General features: G+C 42.1%; 1 long non-coding RNA gene across 1 annotated transcript in view; it reads right to left on the minus strand.

Moving 5' to 3' along the window:
* Positions 1–1,066: 1,066 nt before the first annotated feature.
* The window catches only part of LOC115187508 (uncharacterized), a 20,512-nt gene continuing 11,367 nt past the window's right edge, over positions 1,067–10,211 (minus strand). Inside the window, exon 2 of the long non-coding RNA XR_003876081.1 lies at positions 1,067–1,401. This is a non-coding gene — a long non-coding RNA (uncharacterized LOC115187508). The remainder of the gene's footprint in view (positions 1,402–10,211) is intronic.

Raw genomic sequence — 10,211 nt, forward strand, 5'->3', positions numbered from 1 at the left:
CTGTTTGTGTTTGTGAACAGAGCCCCAGGACCAGTTTGCCTAGGGGACTCTTCTCCAGGTTCACCTCTCTGTAGGTGATGGATTTTGATAATTAGCGGGTATCGGCCTAATTCTGCTCTGCATGCATTATTTGGTGTTTTACATTGTACACAAAGGATATTTTTGCAGAATTCTGCATGCAGAGTCTCAATTTGGTGTTTGTCCCATTTTGTGAATTCTTGGTTGGTGAGCGGACCCCAGATCTCACAACCATAAAGGGCAATGGGTTCTATGACTGATTCAAGTATTTTTAGCCAGATCCTAATTGGTATGTTGAGTTTTATGTTTTATGTTTCCACCTATTCCGCTCCAGCCATTATCACAAGCCCGTCCTCCAAAATGAAGGAACCTACTGAAACAACGTGTTTGATGTATTTGATACCATTCCACCTATTCCGCTCCAGCCGTTATCACAAGCCCATCCTCCTGACCAACCTCGTGTGATGGACAACCATAGAGAGAGAGAGAGAGATCCCCCTAAACCCAGACGACCTTCAGATGACCTTAGTCAGCTGACGACTCACCTTGAGGGAGTCAAAGCAGGCGATGATTCGTCCATTCTCCACCTGGCAGCTCTTGGCTGGGTGGGCAAACTTACACTCGCTGTCCGGTCGCGAGCACGTCCCTCTCTGGAACTCACGACACACCTCCAGGGTCAGCCATTTTGTGTCCCGAATAGGAGTCACGTTGACTGCCATTTTGAACCAGTCGGGAGTAGTCGATTAAGAGCGACCGATATAAAAACGAAAGGGAGGTCTCAGTTTGTGCGAATGTTTGCTCCTGAGAGAAATCAAACTAAAGAAGATAAAATAAAACAATCCAATCTAAAAGTGTTTTCTATCCTCGGCCTGCTTGTGGAGGTTGACCTGGGAGTCTCCTAGGATCTATGGCCCGTCTTAAGAGCCTTTTACTGGGACTGATGAGATTCCTGCAGTGCCTGTCCCCCAGGGTATGGGATTGTGGCACTGACGGCTTGCTTTTTGAAGGCTGGACCAACTTCTGAGCTCATTTCTCTCCTCTCTCTCTCTCTCTCTCACACACTCTTTACCTTTCTCCTCAGCTGAACTGTCAGGCGAGACAGATGGCGAAAGACGTTATTGATCTGGTTGGCTTACGACGTGAAGAGGGAGCAGGGAGCAGGGGAGAGAGTGGAGGGACAGTGAGAGGACAGCCCTCTCACCCACACAGATGGAATAGAATCACAGTTCCAGAGAAGGGTAGACGTGGCATGGAGGGATTATGGGTGAGATGGGGGCACAACCATGGGTCAGAAAGCTCAGAGGACAGGGTTGGCAGTCCTTGGACTCCTGGTGTGTCTTAGCAGTTCCAAACAGCTACAGGCTTCAAGGGAGGCACTTCTGTCTATGGAGAGGAGAGGCAGTCAGCATTTAACAGAGCAAGAACAGAAACACACACACACACCAATGCATACTAATATTAATTCAAACACACACACTCTCTAGCTCACACCGTAGGCCCTAACGCCAACTGCCAGCCACTCGACTGGAAAGTCAAATCAAACACCCTATCGCTTACAATGAAGCATATCTATTCTTTAAAGGTTCCCAGAATATTTCATCAGGTTGTGGGAACAGTCTGGTGGGAACATTGTGAGAAAATCATAAAAGATATATGTTCACCAAACATAACATTGTTGATTCCATAATGTTACAAGAACATTCCCAGAACATTAGATTTGTTTATGAATATGGCGCTCTGATTTTTCGCTGGATGTTGATCCCGGTTACGGGATCAGCGCTTCAAGAGGTTCCCAGAATGTTTCATTCAAATTATGGCAAATGGCAAACTAGGAAAGCAGATTAGAATACATCCCGATTATGTTTCTCTCCAGATATAATGGCAAGTTGCGTTTATGGACTGTATGTTAGGTGATATAGAGACACATGACATTGTGGCTACAGACGTGAGTGCTACGGGTCGGTAGTCACTCAGGCAGGTTACCTTGGTGTTCTTGGGCACAGGAACTATGGTGGTCTGCTCAAAACATGTTGGTACAACAGACTCGGTCAGGGACAGGCTGAAAATGTCAGCGATGCGTCTCTGTGTGTGGAGTAAAGGTGGTCTAGAGCTTTTTCCCCTCTGGTTGTACATGTAACATGCTGGTAGAAATGAGGTAAACGGATTTAAGTTTCCCTGTATTATAGTCCTCGGCCACTAGGAGCGCCGCCTCTGGATGAGCATTTTCTTGTTTCCTTATGGCTTTATACTGCTCATTGAGTGTGGTCTTAGTGCCAGCATCAGTTTGTGGTGGTTGATAGACAGCTATGAAAAATGTAGATGAAAACTATTTTGGTAAATAGTGTGGCCAACAGCTTATCATCAGATACTCTACCTCAGGCGAGTAAAATCTTGAGACTTCCTTAATATTAAATTTCGTGCACAAACTGTTATTTACAAACAGCCACAGACCGCCACCCCTTGTATTACAGGAGGCAGCTGTTCTATCTTGCGGATGGACCGGAAACTCAGCCAGCTGTATGTTATCCATGTTGTCGTTCAGCCACGACACGGTGAAGCATAAGATTTTATTTGTGTGCAGATCCGGACGTCCGTCTTTCATCCGCAGACGGATGTACTCGTTGAACGGTGTGACGACCCTCCCACTCTGTCTGCCAAATTCTTTCTCTTTGCCCTTGTTTTCCTTAATAGGATGTCGGTGGGTGGAACCGGGAGGGTCATCAGCGAAATGGGACACACCTGGGCTCAGGTGTGTCCCAGGATAAATACACCTCTTCCCCATTCATTGAGGAGACTCTCTCCACGCAGAAACAGTTAGATTTTGGTTGTGGCATTTTTGTGGCCGTTTTGTTTGTTTGCTTTGGCACCTTTCAAAACCCATCATTATCACATCTATACACGCAACCACTCACATACACTGCTGATTACTGACTACACACACCGTTGTTAATTGTATTTAGTTTACTTCAGTTAACTTCTCTAGGGTAGGGGGCAGTATTTTGACGTCCAGATGAAAGGCGTGCCCAAATTAAACTGCCTGCTACTCAGGTTCAGAAGGTAGGATATGCATATTATTAGTAGATAGAAAACACTCTGAAGTTTCTAAAACTGTTTGAATGATGTCTGTGAGTATAACAGAACTCATATGGCAGGCAAAAACCTGAGAACAATCCAACCAGGATGTGTGGAAATCTGAGGTTTGTAGTTTTTCAATTGATTCCCTATCCAGTATACAGTGACTTAGGGTTCATTTTGCACTGCTTAAGGCTTCCACTAGATGTCAACAGTCTTTAGAACGTTGTTTCATGCTTCTACTGTGAATATGGAGTGAACAAGAGGACCTGGAATTAGATGAGTGAGAAAATGACATGAGCTCAGAGGCTCGTGCTCACGTGAGAGTTAGCTGTGGTCCTTTTCTTTTCAGAAGACATTGGAATTGTCCGGTTGGAATATTACTGAAGATTTATGTTAAAAACGTCCTAAAGATTGATGCTATACATCATTTGACATATTTCTACGAACATAAATAGAACTTTTTTGACTTTTCGTCATGACATTTGCGCGCGCTTCCTGCATTTGGGGTAGTGGACTAAACGCGCGAACAAAAGGAGGTATTTGGACATAAATTATGGACTTTATCGAACAAAACAAACATTTATTGTGGACCTGGGATCCCTGGGAGTGAATTCTGATGAAGATCATCAAAGGTAAGTGAATATTTATAATATTATTTCTGAGTTTTGTTGACTCCACAAAATGGCGGGTTTGGTTTAATGTCGGAACGCTGTACTCAGATTATTGCAAAGTGTGCTTTCGCTGCAAAGTTTTTTTGAAATCTGACACAGCGGTTGCATTAAGGAGAAGTGTGTCTATAATTCCTTAAATAACTGTTGAATATTTGATCAACGTTTATGATGAGTACTTCTGTAAATTGATGTGCTCATTCACCGGAAGTTTTGGGAGGCAAAACATTTCTGAACATTACACGCCATTGTAAAATGGGGTTTTTGGATATAAATATGAACTTTATCGAGCAAAACGTACATGTATTGTGTAACATGAAGTCCTATGAGTGCCATCTGATGAAGATCATCAAAGGTTAGTGATTCATTTTAGCTGTATTTCTGGTTTTTGTGATGCCTCTCCTTGCATGGAAAATGGCTGTGTGGTTTTTCTTGTTTAGGTGCTGTCCTAACATAATCTAATGTTATGCTTTTGCCGTAAAGCCTTTTTGAAATCGGACAATGTGGTTGGATTAACGAGAAGTGTATCTTTAAAATGGGATATAATAGTTGTATGTTTGAGAAATTTGAATTATGAGATTTTTGTTGTTTTGAATTTGCCGCCCTGCTATTTCACTGGCTGTTGAATAGTGTGTCCCGCAGGTGGGCTAGTGTCCCACATACCCCAGAGAGGTTAACCTGTTAGGGCTAGGGGGCAGTATTTACACGGCCGGATAAAAAACGTACCCGATTTAATCTGGTTACTACTCCTGCCCAGTAACTAGAATATGCATATAATTATTGGCTTTGGATAGAAAACACCCTAAAGTTTCTAAAACTGTTTGAATGGTGTCTGTGAGTATAACAGAACTCATATGGCAGGCAAAAACCTGAGAAGGTTTCATGCAGGAAGTGGCCTGTCTGACAAGGAGTCGTTCTTCTTGTCTCTTTATTGAAGAGTGGGGATCTTAGCTGTAACGTGACACTTCCTACGGCTTCCATAGGCTCTCAGAGCCCGGGAAAAAGTTGAACGATGACGAGGCAGCCTCTGGCTGAAACACATTATTGCCTTTGCCAAGTGGCCAATCAGAGGACAAAGGGCTTAGGCGCGTGCCCGATTCGACCCCGTGCTGTATTTTCTTTCGGCTGTTTACCTAATTGCAGATTCCCGGTCGGAATATTATCGCTTTTTTTTACGAGAAAAATTGCATAAAAATTGATTTTAAACAGCGGTTGACATGCTTCGAAGTACGGTAATGAAATATTTAGAAATCTTTTGTCACGAAATGCGCCGTGTGCATGACCGTTATTTACCATTGGGATAGTTTCTTGAACGCACGAACAAAACGCCGCTGATGGAACATAACTATGGATTATTTTGGACCAAACCTACATTTGTTATTGAAGTAGAAGTCCTGGGAGTGCATTCTGACGAAGAACAGGAAAGGTAATCAAACTTTTCTAATAGTAAATCTGACTTTGGTGAAGGCTAAACTTGGTGGGTGTCTAAATAGCTAGCCCTGTGATGCCGGGCTATCTACTTAGAATATTGCAAAATGTGCTTTCACCGAAAAGCTATTTTAAAATCGGACATATCGAGTGCATAGAGGAGTTCTGTATCTATAATTCTTAAAATAATTGTTATGCTTTTTGTGAACGTTTATCGTGAGTAATTTAGTAAATTGTTAGTAAATTCATCGGAAGTTTGCGGGGGGTATGCTAGTTCTGAACGTCACATGCTAATGTAAAAAGCTGTTTTTTGATATAAATATGAACTTGATTGAACAAAACATGCATGTATTGTATAACATAATGTCCTAGGTGTGTCATCTGATGAAGATCATCAAAGGTTAGTGCTGCATTTAGCTGTCTTCTGGGTTTTTGTGACATTATATGCTAGCTTGAAAAATGGGTGTCTGATTATTTCTGGCTGGGTACTCTGCTGACATAATCTAATGTTTTGCTTTCGTTGTAAAGCCTTTTTGAAATCGGACAGTGTGGTTAGATTAACGAGAGTCTTGTCTTTAAATAGCTGTAAAATAGTCATACGTTTGAGAAATTGAAGTAATAGCATTTCTAAGGGATTTGAAAATCGCGGCACATGATTCAACTGGCTGTTATGTAGGTGGGACGATTTGGTGCCACCTGCCCTAGAGAGGTTAATAAATATATTTCACATTGTTTCCCTTTTTGTAACAAACTTTGAGCCGGTTCATGATAACGGTTCAATAAGACGCTCAAACAAAGGCTGCGGAAGGTCATCGAGCGGGACTGGAAGAAGTGTGACCAGCTATTAACCCACCTAATGTTCTGGATCCGTGAAGTGCCCCAGGCCTCCCCTGGGTTTTCCCCAAATGACCTCCTCTATGGGAGGAGACCAGCCTACCGGAGAAGGTGGTAACCCGGAAGAGTTCTCCTGGAGGAGACCAGCCTACTGGAGAAGGTGGTAACCCGGAAGAGTTCTCCTGGAGGAGACCAGCCTACTGGAGAAGGTGGTAACCCGGAAGAGGTCTCCTGGAGGAGACCAGCCTACTGGAGAAGGTGGTAACCCAGAAGAGGTCTCCTGGAGGAGACCAGCCTACTGGAGAAGGTGGTAACCCGGAAGAGTTCTCCTGGAGGAGACCAGCCTACTGGAGAAGGTGGTAACCCAGAAGAGGTCTCCTGGAGGAGACCAGCCTACTGGAGAAGGTGGTAACCCGGAAGAGTTCTCCTGGAGGAGACCAGCCTACTGGAGAAGGTGGTAACCCGGAAGAGGTCTCCTGGAGGAGACCAGCCTACTGGAGAAGGTGGTAACCCGGAAGAGTTCTCCTGGAGGAGACCTGTTTTCTTTCTTTTTCTTTACTGTTTTAAATAAACACCCTTGAAACTGAGGTATGACAGTTGTGTCTGATCTGTGTAAACATCTAGAGCAAATCTCCTGGTCTGCCACACATAGTCCAGGTGTCTAATTTTTTAAAGCCCATAACCATGTGTGTGACGTGTGTACTTTTGTTTCAATGTAGATTTGTTTAAGACAACCAAGAATCACTCTGTGTGACTGTCACGCCCTGACCATAGAGAACCTTTCTAGTTCTCTATTTGGTTTGGTCAGGGTGTGATTTGGATGGGCATTCTAGATTTTCTATTTCTTTGCTGGCCGGGTATGATTCCCAATCAGAGGCAGCTGTCTATCGTTGTCTCCGATTGGGGATCATACTTAGGCACCCTTTTCCCACCTGTGATTGTGGGATCTTGTTTTTGTGTAGCTGCCTGTGAGCAGCCCAGAACGTCACGTTTCGTTTCTCTTCTGTTTAGTTTTTTTGGTGAGTTTCATCTTCATTAAAAGATGTGGAATTCCATGCACGCTGCGCCTTAGTTTATTTACGACAGGGAGTTTGAAGACAGTGATCGTGACAGTGACTCTGATTTAGCCCACTGCAGTAAAAGGTTATTAAGGAGCTACAGATTTGCATGCTGAAAATGGTGTGGCAATATTAGGTACATTTTAAATATGAAATACTCTAAATGTTCTTGAAAAATTCAGAGGACCTCAAAGAAAAAGTAAAATGTATATTGTGTGAACATCAATAGAATGTTATGTTAAACCTAAAACAAATATGTTATGAACTTCCTAAAAACTGACATATTTCCTTCTTACGATATTAAGATAATGGCCTGTGCAACTTAAACGTTGAATGAATGTCATCACAACTGAGCGTATTTTGTTTTGGGAACCTATCTCTTGTACCCACATTGTCCCCACAACTTAATTGAATGTTGTGGGAACCTTTAAATAACTCAGAAATTATGTTCTATCAACATTCTTGCAACATCAAAGGTATATTTTTTTGCACCCTGATAACATGTTCCCACATCATAAATACATGTTTTAGGAACTTTTAAATAACAAAACATTTGTTCTTGCAACATCAGGAAAATGTTTTTTTGCAACCTAATATAAACATTGTAATAATCAGCACACACCACCAGACTGTTCCCATAACCTAGTAAAACATTCTATGAACCTTTAAAGAACAGATTAATTGTATTCTGGGAACATTTAAAGAACAGATCAAATGTATTCTGGGAACATTTAAAGAACAGATTAAATGTATTCTGGGAACATTTAAAGAACAGATTAAATGTATTCTGGGAACATTTAAAGAACAGATTAAATGTATTCTGGGAACATTTAAAGAACAGATTAAATGTATTCTGTGATCCTTTAAAGAACAGATTAAATGTATTCTGGGAACATTTAAAGAACAGATTAAATGTATTCTGGGAACATTTAAAGAACAGATTAAATGTATTCTGGGAACATTTAAAGAACAGATTAAATGTATTCTGGGAACATTTAAAGAACAGATTAAATGTATTCTGGGAACATTTAAAGAACAGATTAAATGTATTCTGGGAACATTTAAAGAACAGATTAAATGTATTCTGGGAACATTTAAAGAACAGATTAAATGTATTCTGGGAACATTTAAAGAACAGATTAAATGTATTCTGGGAACATTTAAAGAACAGATCAAATGTATTCTGGGAACATTTAAAGAACAGATTAAATGTATTCTGGGAACATTTAAAGAACAGATTAAATGTATTCTGGGAACATTTAAAGAACAGATTAAATGTATTCTGGGAACATTTAAAGAACAGATTAAATGTATTCTGGGAACATTTAAAGAACAGATTAAATGTATTCTGGGAACATTTAAAGAACAGATTAAATGTATTCTGGGAACATTTAAAGAACAGATTAAATGTATTCTGGGAACATTTAAAGAACAGATTAAATGTGTTCTGGGAACATTTAAAGAACAGATTAAATGTATTCTGGGAACATTTAAAGAACAGATTAAATGTATTCTGGGAACATTTAAAGAACAGATTAAATGTATTCTGGGAACATTTAAAGAACAGATTAAATGTATTCTGGGAACGACCTTGTAATATCAGGTAAATGTTTTTAGCAGCCACTTTTTTCCCCTGTAGAATCAACCGCACAACTGGACATTTTTTGTGTTTTGGGAATGACCCCACAACGTTCTTGCAACATCAGCCAAATGTTTTATACAAACATTCTATAATCAACACCACAATTAAAAAAATGCTTGTGTTATGAGAAAATAATGTTCTTGGAACCTTCGCTTGGGGGGGGAGAGAGAGAGCGAAAGAGAGAGAGAGAGGGAGTCTGTGTGAGAGTGTAGTCAAACTGCCCATCCCCTCGTTGAACCAGAGTGTGATCTGGGAGAGAACCAATAAGATTGGGCTATTGTTACTGTAACATTCTGGGCTGCGAGCCAGGTGGGAGAAGACAGGGCCTATACGAAGTCACCCCACAGAAAATAGAGTGAGGAAGAGAGAGAGAGAGAGATGAGAAATAGAGAAATAGAGAGAGAGAGAGAGAGAGAGAGAGAGAGACTGAATGATGAAAAAGACTGAAATATGAGTGAAAAGAGATGGAAAGATTGGCCATACAGATGGATACTGGGTCACACTTAATTTGGATAGTCCATCTGTAAGTGCACTACTATCAACACACTATCTGTTGAGTTCATGCTAAGGTTAGAGTTAGGGCTAGGGTAATAGGTTAGAGGTCAGTTGAAGTGTTACTGATATAGTAGACACTGTAGTTAGTTGAAGTGTTACTCCTAAAGCCTATACGCAAATCTTCCTCTACCTCTGTACCTCTACTTGCTACTCACACCTCACATAAGTCAAGTCACATTTTATTTACAATTCATTTCACATCTCAACACACCTGACCAGATAACAACAAATATTACACACCTGGAAAAGATGTATGTTGACTTGCTCCCACACACCTACAGTCAGAAACAGCTCTACGTTGACTTGCTCCCACACACCTTTAGTCAAAAACAGCTCTATGTTGACTTGCTCCCACACACCTACAGTCAGAAATAGCTCTATGTTGACCTGCTCCCACACACCTTTAGTCAGAAACAGCTCTATGTTGACTTGCTCCCACACACCTACAGTCAGAAATAGCTCTATGTTGACCTGCTCCCACACACCTTTAGTCAGAAACAGCTCTATGTTGACCTGCTCCCTCACACCTTTAGTCATAAGTAGTACCTAAGCATGGTGCATGAGGAGAGAAGAGGACAGAAAGAGAGACATATGGTTCAGAGAAGGAGAGGAGGGAGGAATGAGGAGGGAGGAGGAAGGAGGGAGGAAGGAGGAGGGAGGAGGGAGAAGGGAGGAGGGAGGAGGGAGGAGGGAGAAGGGGAGGAGGGAGGAGGGAGAGAGGAGAGGAGGGAGGGAGGGAGGAGGGAGGAGGGAGAAGGGAGAAGGGAGGAGGGAGGAGGGAGAAGGGAGGATGAAGGAGGGAGGAGGGGAGAAGGGAGGAGGAAGGAGGGAGGAAGGAGAAGGGAGGAGGGAGAAGGAGAGGAGGGAGGAGGGAGGAGGGAGGAGGAGAGGAGGGGAGGAGGAGAGGGGAGGGAGGAGGGAGGAGGGAGGAGG

This window comes from Salmo trutta, unplaced genomic scaffold (genome assembly GCF_901001165.1).
Source record: "Salmo trutta unplaced genomic scaffold, fSalTru1.1, whole genome shotgun sequence".
Classification (NCBI taxonomy): domain Eukaryota; kingdom Metazoa; phylum Chordata; class Actinopteri; order Salmoniformes; family Salmonidae; genus Salmo; species Salmo trutta.